The 24,754-nt window shown below is 43.9% G+C and overlaps 1 protein-coding gene across 4 annotated transcripts in view; it reads left to right on the top strand.

Annotated features, from left to right (window-relative positions):
* Nucleotides 1-24,754, top strand: part of RAB30 (RAB30, member RAS oncogene family) — a 42,623-nt gene that overhangs the window by 3,546 nt on the left and 14,323 nt on the right. Inside the window, exons 3-4 of one of the 4 annotated variants that reach the window (XM_084531682.1) lie at nt 36-311; nt 1,026-1,122. The exons of 2 other annotated variants lie outside the window; for them this stretch is intronic. The gene's annotated coding sequence lies outside the window, so the exon portion shown is untranslated. The remainder of the gene's footprint in view (nt 1-35; nt 312-1,025; nt 1,123-24,754) is intronic. One more of the 4 variants, XM_084531681.1, reaches the window with a different exon arrangement.

Genomic DNA, 24,754 nt, shown 5'->3' on the forward strand with positions numbered 1-24,754 from the left:
CTTGGTAGGCAATAAAATCATCTTTTGTATTACAGGTGGGTTTCCAATGCTAGAAACATCCACCCGTTTGGACAGGGCTTGGGGCAGAGATGCTCAGCACCAGCCCAGCTCTGGCTGGAGGACAGATTACATGACCTCAGGCAGTGCTTTGATTTACTCTTCAGTTCCTGTGATTTCATTTTGCAGCAAGTCATTTAGCTTCCTGCCCCCCCCATTGATTCTGTCAATAACTGACTAAATCTTCATTTTATTTTTATTGGCTCTCTTACAGTGTGAGACAACAGTCCTGTCCTGTTTGCCATGCAATCCCGGTACCTTTTGGTCAGCTTCCGCTTAAATTATGAATTTCAATTGAGGGAGTTGGGTCAAACATTTCTCAGGTGCTAATATGTTGAATTAATTAGGGCAGAACAGGGATGAACATGTCCCTTGTCAATATTTAGACAGAATGAAGACCCCGTGAAAGTATGTCACTGTTATAGTAGTTTCATAACTCATCCGTGCTATTTAGGGTTGGCCCTGAATATAGGGCAAAAGCAAGGTATTAGTGAGATGTGTGTTGTAGTGTTACTTGTCTTCGCCCTGCATAGATAAAAATCATTGGAGAGCTTTGTTGCATTGAGCTCTAGATAGTTATAGAGGCTGCAAACAGCTCGAGAGTTAATTGCTGTTTGTCATCCTGTCTCGCCCGGAGTTAGTGCTCTCCCACTTCTCTCTGTGCAGAGGTGCACTGTTCCCTGATGTACTTCAGGCAAAATTTAAACCACCTGTTTAAACTAACCTAGCTATTACTTTCCAGAGATAATTAGGGAATACTTGTACAAACAGAGGAAGAAACCTTCAGTAAGATTTTTATATTGCTCAAGCTGTATGGAGTTCCACTGAAATTTGCTACTGTCCTGTTCAAGATCTGTGAATACCCTACTTACTTACTCTCCCTTTGGAAGAAATACTTCCTTTTTAAGGCACTGATGAAGTAAAAGCTAACTGTAACCTTTAAGTATCTGAATGGTGTTTTCTTTTAGACCTTGAAAAGACAGAAGAGGAAGGAGAGGGAAAGCTGTGCTGGCATGAAAAAAAATGAGCTTGCACATGGTTTCCCAAAAGACTGTATCCTGCAGGGTGAGTTTAGAAAAGGAAGGAGGAAAAAAAAAGATGTTAGAGATGCCAAAGTGTACAGAAGCCAAACAGCGCCTGGGTAACTCAGGCCTGCTAGAGATGCTGTTCACGAAGAGAGGAACACGATGCAGGGCCCCAGCAGCCTGACCCACGGCTGCCCTGGGCTGCTCCTCATCTGCAACAAAGTCACAGAAACCAAAATTGTGCTTTTTGATTGTGCATTCAGCAAAAAGTCAGTTAGTCGAAGGGCAGTGTGTGTGCATTTAAAGTGGGAGTATTTCCCGATACAAATCCATCCTGTTATTCTCACAAGGGAGTTATGGATCCCGGTCCTGCAGGATGGTGCTGAGCTTTGGCACTGGTTTGTTGGGATGTGAGAGCCTGTACGTGATCAGTCCATGTGCTTTCAGGTATTTTTGGCTGATCTGTGCACCCATGGAAGGAAAGGAGCAGCTGGGATTGCCCCTTTGCCTGGCTGTGGAAGGATGCAGCCCCTTCTCAGAGCAGCCAGCTGGTTGTAAGGGCTGTCTCACCTGGGCTGGCCCTACTGAGATGGCACTGGCTCAAAGGGGACTGTTGACGTGCTTGTGCCCATCTGCTTTCTCCAGTGGAGGATTTTCCTCTGCCTGAGCCTTTCTTTGCCACCCACTCCAGTGCAGCCACCCTCCCACTGCATTTCTATGTAGTTATGCTCAGCAATAGCCCTGGGGAGCTTGGGTACTCCCCGACTACAAATGAATCTGGGGAATGCTGTGAATGGGCAGAAACAGTGACTCTTAGCTGCAGAAAACGTGACACCAATAGGGAACTAGGGAATGGGCTGCTAAAGATGTTGGGTGGAAAGAAGGATGTGTGTCTGATTAGCAAACTGGTCCCCCTACGCTCTGCCCTGTGGTGGGTGAATCATAAGGCACGGGAACTTGTTGAGCCCTCTTGTCTTTCTAGCAATCGCTCTTCTGCTCTGAATAACCATTCACCCGTAGATACCAAAGTGATGGGAACTGCGGTAGAAGCTGAGACCATCCTTGTTAAGGATTTAGACCAGTGCCTTCGTTTTGGAGGTGAATGCCGACGTTCAGATTTACAGTCAAAGAACAAGTGGAAGGGTTGCTGAGATTAGAAAAGAAGTCATGTTTCTAGACGCCCGGATTTTGGTTTTGCTGTGTTGCAGAGAATGCTTTCAGTAATAAAAAGCTGACTTGAAAAATAATCATTAGCACTTCACTGTGATTTAAATTTCATTATCTGAACTCAGTAATGGAAAATAGATCAGTCAAAGCTTTTTATCTAACAAGTTTATAAAGGGAGCCAGCTTCATTTCTAATTAGTGAGAAGTTCTCTGTGGGGCTATCTTTTCTGCTTCCCAGGTCTAATGCATGGTGTACTTGTGACACTTGTGGATGCAGCACTGAGGATATTTATTTCAAAGAACATCCTTTCTTAAAAACACAGTAAGACAAACTTGTATATAAATTTATTTCTTGGACAACCTGATTTCCTGTTAGTAGCCTCAAGATATCCAGTTAGGGGTCTCCACGCTGCAAACAGAGCTCTTTGTTGGCTTATTTTCCTGTTGCTTTCTGATGACAAAGGGAGTTTTTACCTTCTCTAGCTCAGGAGCTTCAGGATTTATTACAATGGCTGCTGAACCTGATCAACAAAGAGAAGTAGAGACTACCACTTGAAGAAAATAATCCTTTTGTTTGTTCTTGCTCTATAGCTATTAATTCAAATACCTGAAAAAATAAACCTAGGGTTGAGAAAGCTTTACTGGCTTATTTAGAATCTCGAGAGAAATCAGATTATTCCATTCGGAGATGAATAAAATATTTGGATGTGAGAATCAGGTAGCCTCTGTCCTTCATCCTGAAATTGCTGTGGGGATATCGGTTAATTTTCTTTGCATCGAGAGGGAGATTAAGAGAAACAACAGGCATTTTATTCGTGCATCCTCTCTGACGTCTGTGGTGCATCATGTCCTGTGGAGAAAAGGTATTAACTTCGATAAACCTGTGGTAATGAGTTTAATTAAAATCTCAGCAAAGACTGAAGTGATCTGTAGCTTTCGCAAGGCAGCAGGGGCAGGCTTGGGGTTGACAAACATCTCTGGGCTCCCAAGGACACTGGGGGAGGGCTGTTCCCAGCGTTTGGTTTCACGTAGGACCTGTCACCCCACGGTACGGTGAGTTTTATAGGCTGAAAGTTCAACCTGTGTGACGATGGCTTTGGGCTCTGCTCCTCTTCCCTGAAATCCCTCTGGTTCTGTGTCATGACTGCAGAAAAGAGATTTCACTAGAAAGGGGTCATTTTAACACAGCTTGCAGCTAATTCCATGTCCTCTATCTAAAATCTGCTCGAGTGAAGCCAATGTTTGCGCCATCCTCGGTTCCACCAGCCCTGCGGCAATAGCGGCCTCCAGAGTCTCCCCATACTGTAGCCAACAAGATCGTGGTACCCTCTAATTTCTTACGTATGCATCTGATAATATTCAAATCCCACTGGAAATACTTGCTCTTGAGAGTATTATGTTGTTACGGGGCAATTCTTGAACAACCCTGGGGGTGTGCATATAAAGATAAATCCTGCAGAGGCTGTATGTACTAGAAGCCTGAAACATCAGAAGTGAAGCCAGTGCCTGATTTCTCTATTGCATTTGTCCTTGTTCTGAACAATTTGTTCCTTCTAAAAAGGGAACCGTGCCCATTTTCTTCCAGCTACCAGTACTCGCATTTCAAAAATATGGTAGTAGCATTTTACTCGGAGAGATGGATGTGTGTGTGCACATGTTGAAACCCCCAAATAAACCCAGATTTCTGTTAACTCTTTAATTTCAGCAGCTGAATGGGAACTCTGGAGTTGAGGTCTTAAGATTCAGGCTAACAGATTTGTGCTCGACCTACTTATGAGGGAGAACTGTGAGTGTGTGGCTTGGTTGGAAACTGCTCTGTGGTATCTGTAGGAATGAGGTTTCTTCTTGGGTTCTTGGATGCTGCCATGTACTGACCATCCCTTTTATGGATATAGCATGTACCTGGTGCAGGATCAAGCTGTGCCTTTTTACAGTCAGTAACCCCACATCTGGTCTCTTCTACCTCCCCCCAAAAGCGGAAAACAATTGTAAGTATATCAATACTGTGATCTTTAGGTAATTCTTGATGTTTTCATTAGGTTTGTAAACCTCAGAAACTAATTTTGTTAATGTATAGAGTTGTCCTATATTAGGAAATCTTTTTCTTCTCATTTTATGTTTCTTATTTCTTCTCTTTATGTGTGTGTATATACATATATATATATATATATATATATACATATATATATATTTTAAGTAGCAGTTCTGTTATCACAGTCCTGCAGAAAAATTGTCTTGGTGCATTTGCGCTTGACTACACAGGTAGTCAGTCCCCCCATGGCACCAGAAAGCAGTTACTGAAGTGTCTTCAAATGCACAGCCTCTGACAAGTGTCTGCTGGGATGTTTGTGCTTTTCCCTGCCCTATTGTGTGGTGGCCATACCTGAACTTTCTGCTGCAGCCATGAAAAAAGCCCAGGGAGTTTTTAAAGCTCCTCATGGAGCTGCACTGTCAGACACATTTGTGCTTCCACCATTAATCATTTTGCCATATACATCATAAACCTAAAATCTTTTGTCAGTGGCCATCCCATTTATATCAGTGTTGTCTCTAACCTGGTGTGCCTCTAGATCAAGAAACTACCTGCTTAAAGCTAATCTTAATGTTATGATTTGGGAATGGACTCGATGATCTCTCGAGGTTCCTTCCAACCCCTATGATTCTGTGATTTTCTTTTTCCAGGTTAATTTTCTTGGGACAGTGCCCCCAAACTAGTTCACTTTGCATCCATACATACGGTATTTAATTTAAATACAGCTGGTATTTAATTACAAAAAAAAAAAAGTTTTTAAAACAAATCCCCTCTAGTTAGAAACTCAGAACTGAAGAAATTCATAATTAATTGAGTATTGACTTGTTCAAGTAAACAACCAAGGAATACATTCACTGTGGGCTGAGGCTAATTCTGTTAGGGTAAAGGAGTCTGATTGTGAAATAAATATTAAATAACGTGTCTCATTAAGTTGTGCAGCTTTACAAAAGCTGTCGCCACAGGGAGGAAAAACCTGGCGTGAATTATCGTTTGTTTACTTCAGCTGTCAGTCATCACGGCGGCGAGCGTGCTGCATCAGCTCGTAGAGTAGCCATCTAACCAGGGCATCCCGCTTCAATGTCAAACGCCTTGCTGAAAAATGTGTGAAACTGCATACAAAATTCTTTCCATCGTGTTAACACATCTTTCACAATATTCCTTGGTTTTGCTTGATGACATCAGTTCTCGGAGATGCCAGAATGCCGTAAATACCTCCTGTGCGATGCTGGGTGATGCTTAGTTAATGAATGTCTGTGTCTGGTAGTCTGGAGGGATTGTCCATGCCTGGCTCTGCCTCTGATGCAGGGTTTGAGTCATTCATTTCTTTTTGGCCATTCTTGTGTTTTATTTATCACTCAGATCTTATTACCAGTGGTGAAGTCTTTGACATAGGGCATTTTTTCTGATAGTCCCCATTTCATACTGTGAGAATATGGAATTACCTGTATCGTGGAGGTGCTACAGTAGCAAAGGTAACCAGTGCATGGGGAATAAATACCATTAGTTATTTAGGGAATGCAGTCTCTTCAGTTTCACTGCAAGGAGATCTGTATATAATTTGCATCTTTCTCTAGAAGGACTTTGAAGGCAAGATGGTTGAATTCTGCATCCAACTGCTTTATGGTTAGAGGCAAGGCACTCCCAAACTTTCTGTCTCTCGGTTGCCTCCATCTGTAAAATGGAGATAACCTCAGAGGGATGCCTTGAATATTCGTCAGTGATTTATTTGCTGCTGATGAAAAGTGTTACAGGCAATGTTAATGAAGTTTATAGCTCAGCATTGATCAGTATTTCAGACATCCACAGTCTCCACACCGAGCACTAGCAAATTCTTAACTGGACTCAGACTGTAGATGACAATAATAACTCCGATTTATGCAAGGCTTTTCCTTTGGAAGAACTCCAAAGAATTTTATAAGCTGTCATGCGAGCCATGGTGTAACTATTGCCTTTGCAGCCACCAGCTCTCGGCGAGGTGCTGCGTGATGGGTATTGTAACACAGTTGGCAGCCGTGTGTGAGAGGAGAGCAAAAGAGGAATAATGCTGCGTGCGGTGGGGATGGCACAGGCAGGCAAATAAGGAGACAAACTAGTACTACCCGAATTGTGAATTGTAGCTTTGAGATGATCTGTGATTCCTAGAGCTCAAGTGACTGTCATGCGAAACGAGGCATTTTTGTTGCAGTCCCACTGTGCTGTGATTTGGGTTCAATCCCATTCAAGCAGAAAGAGCACTGTTTGCTCTCAGGGGGCTCCTTCTTGCAGAGCATGTGCTTTTCTGGAGATCTGCATTCAAATACTGTGGTACAACAGTGTGATTTCAGGGATTCCTCAGCCTGGATGACTGCACATATCATGTCCTCTTATGGAGACAGAAGGCACAGTCACTTGCTGTTTGTTCATCTAAAAAAGTTGAAAGCCAAACCCAAGCAATTTACACTCCAACTGAAGTTCCCATTAACCCTAAAACCTTTTACAAAGTGCAAATCCCTTAGCAAAGATGTTGGCTAAAGGGCTTGTTAAGTTCAGTTAGGTCTGTTCCCTGAGTGATGAAACCTTGCCTTCTTCCCTGAGTTGGAGACACCTAGGATGGGTTATCTGAAGTTAAATGTTGTTGTAGATGCCAAACACTGTTACTGGAAAGAGATTTGGAAGTGCTCTGAAACGCTTGTCTTATTCACAGATGAGATAAGGAGTCCAGACCTTTTGTAAGACTAACGTGGACATTTCAGTAAGCTCCTCAAAGGTAGGTAAGAAGAAACAGTGCCACAGTGTAGTCTTCCATGCCTGTATCACGTGTTACTGCTTTTAAAGACTTGACAAAAGATTCAAGCTGTCAAACGATTTATTAACAAGAGATTCATCAGCTTCTGTGGATGCCATGTGAGAACACTTTTCAGAGAGGTTTTGAGCACTTCAGAAAGTACTGTAGCTTCAAAGGCTCAGAACCACTAAAAACCAAGCCAAAGAGGTTCAGAAAGTACATAATGCAAATTAGTAGTGATGTCTGGAAGGAGCTACAACGGGAATATGTGGGGAAGAAATGTGTGGCTGTTGTGTGTGCTCTTGTTGGACAGGGATGAGTGTCCTGAGCAACCAGGCAGCTGCAGCCAAACAGAAATGGTGAGGGTAAGGGATTGTGCACCTTCACTACAGTGCAAACACTCATTTGGCCTCCTCCTAGGTGCTGGTTGGTCAAAAAACTTATAGATATTGGATTCTTTTTGTAATTTTTGCTGAAACAGTCTTTCCTTCAGGGAATTCTGAGCCTGCTGGCCAGCCAGGTTAGGTGATTGCTAAAGCCTGCTTTCCTTACAACATGGAGTTAGGTGTGCATAACACTTCTAATGAAAGGGGAGCTTGTTGACTTCAGGTGCTTGTTTGGCAATGTTCATCCAAAACTCACCTTGTTATGGAGAAGAGCTTGCATTGTATCTTTAGGCTTGGTCCCGGCAAACCAGTATTTCTGTTTGGAGCACCATTACCCATGGGCTAATGGAGACCACATTAGTCGATAGAGCAGAGCTTGAGGCTTGGCTTCCTGCCTGTGCCTCCCAGTTATATGCTTACACTGATCTTTACAATAAAAACAAAACACAGTAATTATAGCCTGCTGGCTGAGTTTATATTTTTGGTATATTGTGTTGCTGGGACTCTGAAAGCCTCTGAGTCATGGATTCTGGTCTTTCTAGATATTTAAAACCCAATAAATTCTATATTTTGCTAAACCCCAGACCCCATTGAATATACATAGTGATGACAGTCAATGACTGCATTAATGTTTAATCCAGTACATTTTTCAGCTTTAGGATCTCATTCATCTATATTGCTGCAATTGATCCCTCCTAGAAATACTGTGGTAATTAGAGGAGAGGCTGATTTGCAAGCATTACTGTGACATGTATAACCAACCTGTCTTATTTTGATCCTTTCATTACCTCTGCTTATGACTTTAATTGTGTACCATCTCGAGTAGGACCTGCTGGTTGTGCTCTGAACGAAGGAGGAGCGTGAACTTTTCATTTGCATGTTAATGGCACTTTGTCTGGAAAGGTGTTAATGGGGATTCAAGCAGTGCAGTGCAGAAAAAGATAACGTGTCCGGTATGGAATCAACTTTGATGGATAGCTGTTCAGATATTGCTAATAATTAGGGCCTTTTTCTTCTGATATTTCAAATGCACCTTTCAAATAGACAAGGCAATCGGCGTGATTTAGGAAGAGAATTATCCCAGAGAACACCTTCCCATAATCAGCATCTATCTCCTCCTAGGAAGGAAGAGCTCGTAATTTGCATGCCCTTTCAACAGTGAGGATGTATTAATTGGGTCTTAATGTGTGATGTGCCACAGAAGGACACATTGGAAAATGTTACACACTGAAACTAGCTGGGTTTCTCGTGTAAGGTGAGCATGTTGCTGGAAATGTGGGTTATTCTCAGTAACTGCAGGGAAGTGCTGGTGTACAGGCTATTTTGTGAAGTTAGTTTGGCTTAGAGGGCTTTGTCTAAGATGTTTTACCCTCAAATTTATGATTTTAAAAAGGAACATCTTGTATTTTATCCTAAGCCTGAAATGGTTCCCAGTGTTACCTACCTCACTGTGTGGCTGAGGTCATTTTTCTTCTTAAAAAGGGACAAACTCCTAATGGTTGTTTTGACCATAGCTGGCAAAGCCATGGTACTCCCCACCACTCCTGCTTTCACGTGGGAAGGACTCGCTCTGAACAGTTACAGAAATCCCTGTAAATATCAAAAATGCATGTTATGACGCTTCTTCAAATCCCTCCAAACTCCCTGCTCTCCTGATGTCCCTTCATCTGTTACTTTTTTCTCATCTTGCCTGTGTGTAGTGATAGCCCTGAGGTGGAAAATAATGCTTACTAAGGGATTTTTGTGTAGTAAGGAGTACAGTGAGGTCATCAGCCTGGCTTGAGTGTTACCCCTACACAGATTAGAAGTTACTTTTAAGAACGAAGAAACGGGAAAAATGCACGTACTGTTGGTGCACAACTTGTTCTTTCTTTGAAGTCTAAAGGATGTACGTGTGGGCACATGTGCGTGGTGGAAAGCGTGCTTTTATGCTCCTCACAGGAGTTAAATGCTGAGTGATTTTTTTGAGTCGTAAATCAGACTTCCCAGACTTTGCTCTTTCAACATGGTAGCCCCCACCAAATTATAATATATTATTTCAAAGCAGAACTCATTTTTATGTTGTTGGAATCTGTACAACCTTCTGTAGAGCCTGGTATATATAAAGCTCGCATTGTGCAAGCCAAAATAGAACCAAGCAGCAAACACCAGGAGCAAGAAGGAGAAGCTTAGTGTGTGAGGTAGGGAAGCCACATGTGTGGGATCTGTAGCACTGCTCTTGTTTTCTTAAACAACCAAGCTGATGTTTGAGTGACTTTCATGTTTGACTTGCTGGTTGTTGTAATACATGATGAATGAATAATTTAACCTCAGTGCAATATTATATTTTTAATCGTGGCTTCTTACACATTCATGACAGCATACAACACTCATTTAGGACAGATCTGGATTGTCCAAAAAATGCATTTGTGCTAAGTGTGAAGAAGATGATGTTCATAGCCATGCTTGGGCTTTATTTTGCTGCCTTTGGGGCAAACACAAGATGACACAGACCTACTCCAAAGAGCATGTGCTGTCTTCACTGGCTGTTTAATAAATATACAAATGGTGCTTTCTGTGATTTTCATTATCTGCAACTCCTGTAGTCCTACCTGGGAAGCCTCCCTCTGTGCAAACCCAATTTCATGGAGGGGGAAGAGAGGCTGTTGGATGCCAAGAGAAGAAACTCGAACCAATTTAAGTGGGAACGTGGAGCTGCCAGCCTTCACCCCATGCAGGGCGTGAGGCCACTGCAGAGCAGCAGAAACAGAGCCAGCAACCAAGGCAGCGGATTAGTGAGCACGCAGTGAAAACGCAGATTTCTTCGCTGGAAATAAAGTTCTTCACTGCAAAGGCTACAAAAAGACTTTTTTTTTTTTTTTTTTTTAATTATTTCATTGCCCCTTTTTTTTTTTTTTTTTTTTTTTGATGTGGAGCATTTGTTTTTGCCACAAGCCAGCCTACATCTCGATGCCAAAATGGTGCTTAAACCTGTCTGCTTGTGTTGCACCACAAATGGGGTACTTGACACTTAATGCCTAAATTTCCACGATTTCCTTGGGCTGTTTTGTGCTTTTGACAGCAAACCCAAAGCTTATTTGGAATTTACAAGAGCGTGGTTTATTACAGATGCATGGCTCAGCTGTGGGAAGTGGTGACTCCTGTTCGGATTGGCATGGAGATCTGTACTCTAACCCGTTTTATGCTCGGTTGAATTCAGATTCCTGGGTCTGATGTACAATTTCACCAGAATATACATGGCCTTTGTAATTTTAACAATGAAATATTTTCTGATTTTTGGCAGAGGTGACCCTAAGGCTCTTGACCTTGTCTCTGTAGGTATCTGGCTGTGTCTGTCAAGGATTAGGGACACGTTTTGCCATTTCATTCTTGCCCCCTCCTGGCTGCATTTCTCTTGTTTTGGCCATGCTGCACCAGGTGCTGATGCTCCTCTCTGCAGAGGTGCCAGCCATGCTTGCGGTGCTCCAACAGCCTCTGCGAGGCATCTTTATCCAAGATCCTGTCTTTGCACCCTGAAACCTTCTTTTTTTTTTTTTTTTTTTTTTTTTTTATATATATATAACTATAACCAAAACTGCCTTACAGTTTATTTCCACCACTTTTTTTTTTTTTTTTTTTTTTTCCCCCTTGTGAACTTATATTTTAGAGTTAAAACGTGTTTCTTTTAACCATAATCTCTAGCAATTCTGGGTACTGCCAGCTAGGCAAATATCCCAGTCTTGATGAACACAATTTTCTAGCTCTGTTACCACTTTCGCTTTTTATCATGCGTCTATCCAGTTCCTCAAGCTGATTACGTTTCAGTTCTGCAGGCGACTATTGCATTTGTGCTAAAAGGGAGCTATTAGTGGTAAAGATGTCAGTCATTAAAATAGTTGGCATTTAGGGTCATCCCTTGGAAAGCAGCTACAAAAAGGAAAAGCAGAGGAGTTTGAAAAGGTGTTTCAAAGCTGGAATTTGCTTGTTTTTGCTAGAATTGCCTCACTACAATAAATTAGTGCAAGTCTTTGCAAACTCCCTGATAACTGAGAGAGAGAAGTTGGGGAGAATAACACTGACTTTGTAAATCTGCTTTCAAAGTTAACTTTTAAGGTGATACTTCTGGAAAAGTCCCTTACACAGAACATTACGGAGTGGGTGAGTTTGGTCTTACAGTGCCACTTCAGGGCAATGCTTTCAGAGCAGTTCTTTCTTTGCTTCAGGGATGCTGCATCAGACATGAAAGCTGTCCGCAGCTCATGGCAGCTTGCTCTGCAGCTCGAGCTGGTGCTTGTGCATGGCCTGACACTGCGTGGGAGCGGGCTGGGGACAGCGAGGCTGCCCTTCTGTTTTGTGGAATTAAATGGCAAATTGAAACGTTAAGAGGGAAAACTGTGTTTTGTTAAATGAAAATGCCTTATGTTCAGCTTTGAGTTACAATTATTGTTATTGGGTAGACAGCCTGTTCTGTTAAGGAACAAATGGTGGCAGTCCAAATAATTTTGTATCAAGTTAGGGAATGTCAAAGAAGGAATCAATGCAAGATATTACATACCCACACAAAGGCACAAGCACAGTCTGTTTGTCTCATGCCATTTCCTCTGATAAGCCATATCCTAAAGAAAAATGTCAAAGTGTATGTGTATTTAAGAAGCTGATAATGGCAGCCTTTTTTTTCTGTGACTTATTTAAACCACACTTTTCTTTCAGGATTGTGTGTCAAGATCTTGAGCTCCTGAATGTGACTAGCTGGTATTAGCGTCAGGATAAAGTCTCCTAGCCAGGATGAAAAACATTTTCTCTGCAACATCCTTAAAGGACTAAAATTGGGTGGTGTCCCAGTGTCAGCCCTCTGCAACACAGCAACTTACAGACAGTTCTTTTAACTTGCTTTGGTTTTCTTTTATTTCCTTTTTTCTTCTCAGCCTACCTTTAACTCCCATTTTGCCTGTGTTTTGTCCTTTGCCTGTCCCTCCCAGTATCCACCCCCTCACACAGCAGTTCAGGAAAGCCCTGCACCCCAGATGGCCAGAGGGCAGCAGCCCTTTGTGGTGGTTTCACACCATAGGGCAGCTGAGCACCACCACACCACTCTCCCACTCCACATCCCAAAAGGAAGAGGGGGAGAAAATACAATAGAAAGGGCTCCATGGCTGAGGTGAGGACAGGGAAATTGCTGACCAGTTACTGTCACAGGCAAAACAAACTCAGCATAAGGTAGATTAATACAATTTAGTGCCTATTACTAACAGAATAGGGATGTGAGAAGTAAAAGCAAAATACAAACACCTTCCCTCATATACATCCTCTTCCACCTCCTGAGCAGTGCAGGGCAATGGGGGCTGTGGTCCGTCCCTGACACTTTATCTCCACTGCTCCTTCCTGGTCACTCTCTGCCCCTGCTCCCTGTGGGGTCCCTCCCACGGGATGCCATCCTTCCTAAACTGAGCCTGTGGGGGCTGCCCACAGGCTGCAGCTCTTCGGGAACTGGTCCCACACGGCTCCGTCCCATGGGGTCCATCCCCCAGGAGCAAACTGCTCCAGCACGGGTCCCCCACGGGTGGGTGGCAGCTCCCCCCAGATCCCCTGTTCCTGCGTGGGCTCCTCTCCACAGGCTGCAGCTCCCTGACCTGGAAAGCCCTGTTGCCTGTGCTTTTGGCTTATTTTCTGGGTGAAAGAGCTGATTCTCCTTGTCGTGGCTGTAATTGCAATAACTCTAGCAACCTCAAAATTGCAGCACTGTGGTGTGGGTAAGGGTTAATGTGTGAGTCTTTTGTTACACAATCCAGTGTTTCTGAGCTGAAAAAATATTGTGGAAATCTGTTTATCCCATCCTGGATGCAAAATGATTTTTTTTTTTTTTTGGTACGTTCATGCTGCAGGGTCTGATCTGCAGCTCTGCAAACACAGCCTGTCCTTGGTCAGGGAGAAGGAAGATGAGGGAACGCCTTCCTTTTACCACATATATAAAAGATGAAGGATCCAAACTAGTTACCCTTGTACATCCCATTGCCTTAGGCTAATTTGCTAGGGCACCCCTGATCTCAGCTCAGTGTCAAGCTGAAGCATGGCCTGGTGTGGTTTGTTGTAGTGGTGAAGGATCCGCAGGGCGAACAACCCCCCAGTGCCCATCGCTTTGTTCGGATGTGGCCCTCAGTGTATGTACTCAGTGAGTTTGAGTGCAATGCTGCAGTGTTGTACCCCAGCTGCTTTTCAGAGAGTTTAAGCGCAGGCGCTTGTGGTTTTCATTAGCGAAGGGACTGCTTTCCAGGGCGCGGTTGTGCAACTTTTGCAATCCCGGCAGATGGGGGTGGGAAGTGTGGCAGGAAAAAGCCTAACCCACAGAGGAGCATCGCTTCCAGCAGCTTATAACAAACACGATTCCTTAGGGTCCTGTTGTTCCTCCCAGACAAAAGAGCCGGAGCCTGGGAGTGCAGAGGAAGGCTCACAGGAGGGGAAGGGCTGCACATAAAACCAGCAGAAGAAGCCATGGTGGTGAAATTGGTGACGTAAAGCTCCTGTGTGGGCATCCTGCGCTTCCCAGGCCTGTAGCGTGCAGCCCAAGAACAAAAGGCAGCGAGCACGGCTGGAAGGAGCCGGCTCTCTGGGGGCCTGCTCCTGAAGTTACAGCCAAATTAGCTCCTGCCTCTATTCAGTAAATCTGCTCTGATGAAATGTGTGCATTGCTGGTGGTGCAGGGTTCACTGAATGTCTCGAGTTCACGAGCAGTTATTAGGAAAACATTCCCTTCTAGCCATGAAAAAAGGCATTTCTGTTGTCTCCTCTCCTCCAAAACACACAAGTTGGAGAGTCAGGGATTTTCTTTTGCCATGACAACCAATGAAACTGCAGAGCCATGTGATTTCTCTATCCTTCCTATGATTAAATCTTTTTTTTTTTTTTTTTTTTTTTAAGGGCCATGTTGACAGCAGAGTTGGGAAACATCAGGTGTTATTTGTTTTTCTCATGTAGATTAGGCAGGATTTAATAACAGCGTGACCAGCAGGGCTAGGGAGGTGATCGTCCCCCTGTACTCAGCTCTGGTGAGGCCGCACCTCGAGTACTGTGTTCAGTTTTGGGCCCCTCGCTACAAGAAGGACATCGAGGTGCTTGAGCGGGTGCAGAGAAGGGCGACGAAGCTGGTGAGGGGCCTGGAGAACAAGTCCTACGAGGAGCGGCTGAGGGAGCTGGGCTTGTTCAGCCTGGAGAAGAGGAGGCTCAGGGGTGACCTTATTGCTCTTTACAGATACCTTAAAGGAGGCTGTAGAGAGGTGGGGGTTGGCCTGTTCTCCCACGTGCCTGGTGACAGGACGAGGGGGAATGGGCTTAAGTTGAGCCAGGGGAGTTTTAGGTTAGATGTTAGGAAGAACTTCTTTACAGAAAGGGTTGTGAGGCATTGGAACAGGCTGCCCAGGGAAGTGGTGGAGTCACCATCCCTGGAGGTCTTCAAAAGACGCTTAGATGTAGAGCTTAGGGATATGGTTTAGTGGAGGGCTGTTAGCGTTAGGTTGGAGGTTGGACTCGATGACCTTGAGGTCTCTTCCAACCTAGAAAATTCTGTGATTCTGTGAAATTCTGTGAAATTCTGTGATTCTGTGATTCTGTAATTCTGTAATTCTGTGATTCTGTGATTCTGTGATTCTGTGATTCTGTAATTTGCACGTTTGCTTGGGAGCCTGAGTGAGCCGGGGGATATTGATTCATGTTATGAACAGTGTCTTAGTTCAGAATTACTATTTTGTACTGAAGCATCATTTTTTTTGCTCTTTCCTGACACTCTGGTATTCTTAATGGTGTCCTGGCTGCTGCAGGACAAAAACCACCATGGGACCTAGGAATGCTGCTGAACAGTGGTGAGGTTTAGAGACCTTGGGGATGCTGGTTTATGTGTGATACAGACAGATCAGAGAGAGACTTTGTGACCCAATAAATATCTTCTCATTCTTATGCTGGGGAAAGGTTTCTGAAAATATAAAGATTTGGTGCCTAGTCCTGCTGCCACGGAAATCCATGCAAGGTTTGGACCTTGGATCCCCTGGCTCCAGTTCTGAACACTTCACGTGAACCTAAAGCCTAGGGCTGGTGTTACTGTCAGCAGGCTCGAGTGCCAGCATTTATCCTCTCTTTTAAAAATTGCTATCTTCTGTCAGGACTTTCCCCAGGGTGCCAAATATAGATTTGACACTGAAAAAAAAAATAAAAGAAAAAAGAAAACTGAGAGCAGCTCTGTTGCTAAGGAATAAAAATAAGTGGTCACAAATACAGAGCTGACATGCATCCGGCTTCTCCACGACCATGAAGCTGTATGCGTGTGAGTTCTGTAGCTGGGTGACAGCAAGCACTTCCCAGACTGCACGCGTCGTGTGGGCATCGGTGCCTAAGGAGGGCTGACTACTGTTTGCTCTAGGTAAACAAAAGGAAATAATTTCCTGCTTCCTAATATTAGCCCTGAAGAGGTCAAAACTCAAGTCAGCCGCTGCCAGATCAGGATGAGTAAAGGACAAGTTCTGAATTTTGATGTGTAGCCCAGCAATGTCTATATTGGAAAAGCCCTGAGAGATTATGTGTGTGATAGGAATATATTTCTGAGCAAAGGGTGTGCGTGTGCTGGGCATTGGAAGATCTTGGGCTGTGTCATAGGGCTGTTGTATGTGGACAGCATCAGAAGGGTGAATATCAGTGCTGCAGAAGCTGCAGTTGCTCCTTGTTCTCTACAAATGCAAATCTCTATCAGCAAATCTCTGCAATAATTTATTAACCTGGGTGGCTGGAGACATGGAGAAGCTGAGCAGGGAGCAGATGTGAGCAGAGGTGAGGACGTGATTTATGTGGGCTAGAGACTGCTGTGACCAGCGCTGTAGTTTAATGTGTGCATGCACATCATGCATATGCAAAGCTTTTTTTTGTGGGCCTCAAGGTACCACTTGCTGTACCAGCTCTAAATAATAAATCTAAAGGACCTTGCCTCTGGAACACTCCCCCCCTGTCATCCCTACACAGATTTCAGGCCCTTAGGTAAGCTATTTGAGTAATGTCTCTGCAGAGGTAGGAGACCTTGAGCAGAAAGCTTCCACCAAGAGCTGCTTTTTTGCTTTTGGGGATTTCTTTTAGTGTCAATTTTAACCCACATAGACTCTTGAATTGTAGCCAGCCACCCTAGATGGGAAACTGTACTTTGGCAGTGGTTTAGGACATGTGAAAAGTACTTTAACCAACTATAAGGGGAATTGAAAGTTGGCCATGTGTTAGCATGTGAGCTAAAATTTTGCCAGAACATGAATACAGAATTGTAGTCTAGTCTGGAAAAGACCTTCAACGTCATAAAGTCCATTCCTTACTCTTTGAAGAGACTGATGATATCCTTATAAAGCCCTTACACAGGAGCCATCTTGATGAGAAATTGCCATTACAGACATAGTAGTGATGATTAAAGTACTTTTCTATAGCAATGAAATTGTGGGAGGTGCCTGTATGGCCAGCACCTACAGGGTTGGGATGGTTTTGTGGCATCAGTCCTGTTTTGTTCCCCCTGTTCCAGCTGGAAGCTGCTCCACTGAAAACAAAACTGTATTCTTGCAAGTATAATTGGAGCAGGCTTTGTTGTTAATTTGCAACAAATCCTGAAATGATGAATAGATGCAATAGTTCATACCTGCCATTACTTCAGGCATTGGAACAGGCTGCTCAGAGAAATGGTGGAGTCCCCGTCTCTGGAGGTATTTAAGGGACGTGTGGACATGGCACTAAGGGACATAGTTGAGTGATGTGGCAGGTTGATGGTTGAACTTAATGAGCCTGAAGGTCTTTTCCAACCTAAATGACTCTGATTCTATGACTTTCCATTTGGAAAGTATATTTTACCTGCGTTGCTGTGCATATAGGTGCATCGTTGCAGGATAGGGATCAGGACTGCACTTCTTCTAGCCGAGCTTTTTGGGTTTTCACTAAAGTTGCAGTTTTACACTTTGCTTCAGGCTATTTGGGCCAGCAGGAACTGCTGCCTGTCCTTTGTCCTGCGCTCCTGCTGCCTCCCCTGCATCTGGGGCCCTGCAGTCACCTACACCCGAGATCTGAGCCAAGTAAAATCTAATTCTGCTCTCCCATCCCCAAATTCTTTCCCATCTGGAACGGGTCCCAGCTGGCAGGGCTGGGAATAGCTGGGGACCTTCCCTTGGAGGCAGCAGGGCTTAGATCAACTTAAACCAGTCATGAAGCTACACCCAAGTCTCTCTGTTATTTCCCCTTTCTTCCTCCCTCTGAACAATTTGTTTTCATGAAACATCTGCTGCTCTGGCAGATTCCTGCAGTTAAAAATGTTCTGGAGCCTTTCCTTGCAGAAGTGCAGCTGCCTGCATATTCCCTGTCAGCTCAGCTGAAGGTTTGCTGTCAAATGACAGCATTTTTTAGAGGGGAAAACAATTGTACTGGTGGCATGGTTTTGTTACGAGGAAGAAATGTTTGTGTGTGCCCTTCTGCGTCTTCCAACGCACACACAAGCATATATGATGCTACAGGTAAAAGGTGCTTTCTTTATGGAAATAATAGGATTTTATTAATTGTCTCTGTTAGCTGATGCTATGGCATTTCCTCTGCCATCTTCACAGGGGTCTGTAGCTCTTAACTCTGTTTTATGGTACTCCTCCATCGCTTCATTTTCAAAAAGTATTAATTTCTGGAAGAGAATTTTTCCTTTAAAGTGCATAACAAAGGCAGAATTCCTTAAAGACAAACGCACTGCTGCAAGTTGCCACCTTTCCCATTATGGTTGCACAGATGCGTAACACACAGCGTGGCTGGCTTGTGACGAGTGTGTGGCTGAGAAAGAAGCCTCTGCTTGAAACATTACTGCTTTGTATCCTCATGCAAGTGTTTGTTAAACACAAAACAAAATAAAACTTTTTTAACAACCCTGCTCTGCAATAATAGGCTGTACTCTTGAATTGCTCTTTGCCGGGCAGTGGCACTCAGGAGGTTTCTCTTAGCTCTGTACAAATGCTGAGGGCTGGGACAAACGAGACAGAAACAAACACAGCCGGTTTATTTTTAAGTGCCTTTTGACTTGTCTGCTCTTACACCTCATCTGAGACTCTTGCATCTTCAAGGTAAAGTGCTGCAAAGTGGCAAATGCTACTGCTTTCTGAAATCCTTTTTGTAATTGCCTTGTTCTCTCCTACCTCTGGGTACATGGAAGTGCTGGGCAGCTAAATGGCCTGCCTGAGGCCATGTGCCAAGGCAGCAGCAGAGCAGCACATAGCCCTGGAGATGCTAGCCTCTCCCTTGGTCCTCAAGGAGATGCTGCCTCACAAAATCCATATGCAGATGACCCACTTAAGGCAACTTACCTGCATGCTGCTAATAACTGCCCTAATAATTTTGTGCTTCTTCCTGGAAAAAAAAACAACTTCAATTGGCTTGGGAAGACTTCGTTACTGTGCTTCAGAGTGTGATTTAAAACATATGAGAGATGCTGTTTAGGGATTGAGACTCTCATTGAAACATTATCTGTCCAAATAAGAAGGATGTGATTTATTTATTTCCAGAGGATTGTGATCTATCTTCCTCCCTTTGTCCCTTCATCAGTTGCTACAGTGCATGCACATAACAGCTGCAGTGTCTTGTTTTTTGCAGTCTTGGCTTTGATTCTTACTGTTTTAAGAGAACTAGCACAAGTGCATGTAACTGTAGTGGAAGGGCATGCATCTTCTCTTTGGAAATTCGGTGAAACAGGATGCAGACTGAACCTGGCAGAGATGATTAACAGGTACTGTGTCTGTTCCTCAGGAGGTGAGTCTGACAGAATATTAATAAGATCAACTTAATGGATGAAGTATGATGTCAAGAATGATTTTCATCTTGCTTATCAATTCTTCCCTTTACTGCTGGTATTGCTGATTTATTATCATATTTTGGAAATGTTGCTTGTAAGTCTGATATATCTGCCCCAAGCCACCAATCCAGAAGCCTATATACATACATATATATATATTTGTGGATACTGTTGTCCATTTTGAACAAGCAGCAAACTTTCATTTTAATATAACAGTTAGCTTTTTGATTGCCTCAAATAGGCAAAGATCCTTTACCATTCACCCACATTAATTATTGCCCCATCATAAGCCTCAATTTCACTTTTTCTTACCAAAGCCTTTTAGTGATGCCACATCACCAAAATGGGTGGTGAGGCCCTGGCACAGGCTGCCTAGAAGAGCTGTGGATGCCCCATCCCTGGAGGTGTTCAAGGCCAGGCTGGATGGGGCTTTGAGCAACCTGGTCTGGTGGCAGGTGTCCCTGCCCATGGCAGGGGGTTGGAACTGATGGGCTTTAAGGTCCCTTCCAACCCAAACCATTCTGTGATTCTGTGATCTTGCTGTCAGTGTTGCTGAACCGTTACTTCATCCCCATTAGCGGAGATATGTTGGGGCTCACTCTCAGTAGAGATCAAGGTCCTGTTGCCACCCTGAGGTGGACATCTCTGTGGCATGTAGTTGTCAGTCTGGTCCACAGACGTATCACCTTGGGGCCTAGTCACCATGTAAGCAGTGTAAATACTTTATTTCTACCCATTTTTGCTTGTGGTGATACACGTGAAAGTTTTGCAGCACCATGTGTTCCTTATTGCTCAGCGATTATTTTGTGTGAGCAGTGACTTGGTGCTGAAGCAGGTGAGGAGTGTTCTCACAACATAATCCTGGGCCTGCAGCCCCTATAGGTGTATGACCACCCTGTCAATCTGCATTTCTCACCATTGGTGCTTGTACTGTTAGAAGACCCTGGTTTGCCATAAATACAGGATTTGCTGTCTGTGCTGTTACTTGGGCTCAAGGTGTGAAGCCCTCAGACATGGGTGTAGAGTCCTTGCAGAGAGATCTTGACAGTCTAGAGGGCTGGGCAATCACCAGCTACATGACGTTTAACGAGCAAGTGCTGGATTCTGCACCTGGGAAGGGACAACCCTGGCTGTATGTACAGAGTAGGGGATGAGAGGCTGGAGAGCAGCCCCACAGAAAGGAATCTGGGGGTTCTAATTGCCAGCAAGTTGAACATGAGCCAGCAGTGTGCCCTGACAGCCAAAAGAGCCAACTGCACCCTGGGTCCCTTCCAACTCAGGATATTCTATGATTCTGTGATTCTATGTTCAATAGTTACTTCCAAAGTCGTTTCACCTCCTCTATATACAAAGCTTTTTTTTCCTTTTTTTTTTCTTTCTTCTAATGACAAGACCAAATGTGAGCTGAGCTGCTGAATGTCTTTTTTGCCTCAGTCTTTACTAGCAGAACCACCTTCAGGAAGACCAGGAGAAAGTCTGGAATAAGGAATATGTACCCTTAGTGGAAGAGGATCAGGGCAGGGAATATAATAAGCAAAGTGGACATACAGAAGTCCATGGATGCTGATGGGATGTACCCAAGAGTGCTGAGGGAGCTGGCAGATGTCATTGCAGAGCTACTCAATAATCTTTGGTTGGTCATGGTGACTTGGAGAAGTGCCTGAGGACAGGAGAAATACAAACAATTCTACATTCAGGAAAGGCAAGAATGAGGAACCAAGAAATGACAGGCTGGTCTGCCTCACCTTGATCCTTGGGACGGTGATGGAGCACTGATGTTAGAAACCATTTCCGAGCACATGTAGGACAAGAAAATTATCAGTAATAGTCAGCATGGATTTGCCAGGTGGAAGTCATGCTCGATCAACTTGATAAGTTTCTGTGTTGAAATAGCTGGCCTGGTAGGTGATGGGGGAGCAGTGGATATTGTCTGCATAGACTTCAGTAGGGTCTTTGAAATTGTGCCCCATAAGATCCTCATAGACAAGCTGTTGATGTACGTGCTGGATGGGCAGACAGCTTGAGGGATTGAAAACTGGCTGGATGACCAAGCCTAGAGGGTGGCATCAGTGGAGCAAAGTCTAGTGTGAGGCCTGTGACAAGTGGAGTATCTAAGGGGTTGGTACTGGATCCAGTTCTGTTCAACATCCTCATTGATGATCTAGATGATGGGGCAAAGTGTGCCCTCAAAAAGTTTGCAAATGACACAAAACTGGGATGAGTGGCTGACAGAGGGTTGTGCTACCTTCCAGAGGGACCTTGACAGGCTGTGGAAATGGGCTGCATTAGGCAAAGCATTGCCAGTAGGTGTATAGAAGACCTGAAACCGTGGGATGCCATTGTGCTGGCCCAGCATGTCCTCACCAGTTATGTGGCATGACATAGCACAGCGTGGAACAGCACAACACAGGAGCTCGGTGCCATGTGGACCCCACAGTCCAGGTCCCAGGGTGCCTGGGTGCCACAGGGTGCACAGCCCTGCGGACGCTGATCTCAGCCACATGAAAGCAAGATTAGATGAGGCTTAATTCCTTGATACTTCTGCTAGGTTTGATGAAGTGACGTAAATGCCAGTAAATCACAAGTTGACTTGAGCAGAAAGCAAGAGGTGGAAATAATTCCTCTTTTTAAATTAAAAAAGCATTCTTACAAAACAAAATCTTACTAGCATTTTTTTGAAAAGAAAATCTCATATCATGGTCTCTGACAAAAACAAAGCCCAGTGATCAACAGCAGTAAGATGCATCATTATAGTTAAAACTCAAGTTTTCTTGGACAAGCATTTATAACCCCAAACATCTATTGTACACATTCATATTTCATGGTGCATCTTATGTCATTGGTTAATGACATACAGCTATGCTACTTCTGCATTTGTAACCTCATATGAGTCATGATGTTCTGGTAAATATCCAAATCAAATCAAATTTATGATAGCTTTTCCCTTATCTTATCAAAAATGGTGGTGTCAATCTAATCTAGCAAATGTTTATCAGAACTCTGTCACCCAGCGCCAAGATATCTCCACGTACAACCGCGACACCACTGAAACCATGCCAACCCCACGAACTCACACATCATGAGACTTTGCATTTTACCCAGTTGACACACAAACTTTTCTTCGGCATCAAAGATGAATCATTCCTCCTTTGGAGTTGCCACACGTAGCTGGTGTTGCTGCTTCTCCCTCTGGTTCAGCTGTGGTGGGGGGGCATCTGCTTAAAATACAGCTCCCAGTTACAGCAAGCTGGACCTAAAAAACTTTTCTGGCTTTTCCATGCAAGGCACATTTCAGTTAGTGCTTGGCTGTAACTTAGAAAAAATAAAAATCATTTTGTATTTTTTTTTTCTTTTGGGAAAAGACTGTTGTTTTTGAGTGGATAAAGCAGCATTTTTGGCTGTATTTCTGGCAGTGCAGTTTTCCACACTTGGAAGTCAGCCTGTCTGCTGTGCTGGTTGATTCTTTAACCTCTTCCATGCAAAAATGTGTTGCTGTGCAGTACACAGCTTGGTATTTGGAATGGTGGATGTGCACGTCAGCACTTTTTTTTTTTTTCAGTCCTAAAGAAATGGATTTTCTATTTGTTATATTTTTCAGGTAATGTGCATGCGAGATTTTTCCTAAGTAATGCAGAAATTAGAGAGTTTGTCTATCTATGTGAGTAACATAATCACTGATTAACAGTTCGGTCCTCAAATATATTTGATGGAATATAACTTATTGTCAGTGTGTGGTATCTTGCACCTCTGTGGCCATTCCCAGTACTGAAGAGCATTAGAAATGGGTTTGTGGGAATGAATGACACTGGTGCTGGATTTACCTGCTGGCTTATGGAGAAGCTTATGGAGAAGGAACATATAAACCATGACCTGACTGAAGTAGTTCACTGAGCTCCAAATTTTACCTGGTGGCAAAAGAAGTAAGGGGAAAGCCTGTGTGCTCTGTGCAGTCATTGATGGAAGCCCCTCAGCTTTAGCTTTTCTATTATGTATAGAAACGTCTCTGTGAGACACAAGAACTAGCCACTGTGCCACTTAGCTCACTTTGTTTCTGCAAAAGAAATATCCTGAGCAGAGGCTTAAGGGCAGGAATCCGTCCAAATAACTTTGTGTAGGGCTGAGGTTTTCACAATACACTGCTTTTTCCAGCTGGAAGCCTTGGATGCAATTTGCCGATTTTTTTTTTTTTTTTCTCCCCAATATTTGTCTAGACTTCTGGATGGCTAGCAGATGTCAGCCAATGCTGATGAGGGTGCAGCATGCAGGGCAGCAACCCCCCAATTTTCCCTGCACTACTTTTATGGTAATTCAGTGTCTCCTGGAAGGGCGAGATGGATTTACTGACCCTGAATTTGTCAGTGGTGGTGTGAGTGCACTGTAAGCCCCACGCACCCTGGAGGTGCTGGGTGTAGTAGGTGGCTCATGGACTAAATTAATCTGTGTTTCTGCATGGGAAATCACACTTAAAAGTATGGCATTTCTTCATTTGAAACCTTCTCCCTTCCTGCAAGGGACTAGCCTTGATGAAGAGACACCTTTAGGGTTGCCAGTGTGCAGGCAGCTGCGTGCTGCTCCCCTGGAACAGAAAGTGTGATGGGAGGAGATGAGAAATGCCAGACCGTGCAGCCCTATGTGTAAGCGATAAATCTTTCTATAGAATTAGGAAAAATGGCCCTGGAATTTTAATATCCTACCTAAATGAGAGCATGGATCCCATCTGCAAGTGGCTTTGCCTCTGCAGAGAGAGCATAGAGTAGGGCTGTGCTGATCCAGGTTCTAATGGGGATGAAGTCTCTCTTAATTCTTTCTGTTTGGGTGGAAAAAAATTAAACTTTGTGAAAAGAAGGAGTGAGGAACTTGGGCAAGGGGTGGGAGGAAATCCAGGCTGCTGCTTCTCAGAGGGGCATGAGCTGGGCTCATGCTTGGCAGGCACATGCTGCTTGGGTTGGCAGGTGCTCTGGAAATGAAAATATTTTATCCTGCCTTACGTAATGCAGTAGCATGTCCAGAACTGAGTCCCCTGCAATTTTCTGGCCTGCAAGGAATAATTTTCTGCTTGAAATCTTAGCTTTAGTGATGAATTTTCTGGGTCATACGGCATGTGCCTTCAATGTAATATCTGTATACAAAACAGTTACTGTTTGAACTTCAGTTGTTTAGGTAAATTTATTTTTGTTTATAGCTGTTGGACGATGAAGAGCAGAAAATCTTTCTTCTTTGAGTTGTGTAAATACATCAAAACCCACCCTGGCCTACCAGATAGATACAGCAGGTGGAAGAGGCTGCAGATTCTTCTCTGTGTCTAATTGGTAAATGCGTGTTGTGAGGATTTGAGGTGGGATAAGGCTGGGATGCATATTAGTGCAGTGCCTGGCTTAATGTAGTGCCTCAGTTTCACTCTTTATCCCTAAATGGGGAGAAGCCCTTGCAGTGGGGATTGAACCCTAGGCTGTGGATAGCCGTGCATGACCAAACACCATGCGTGGATCTGAATCAGGTGGCTGCACTAAGCATGCTC

The sequence above is a fragment of the Aythya ferina genome (genome assembly GCF_964211825.1).
Source record: "Aythya ferina genome assembly, chromosome: 1".
Lineage (NCBI taxonomy): Eukaryota > Metazoa > Chordata > Aves > Anseriformes > Anatidae > Aythya > Aythya ferina.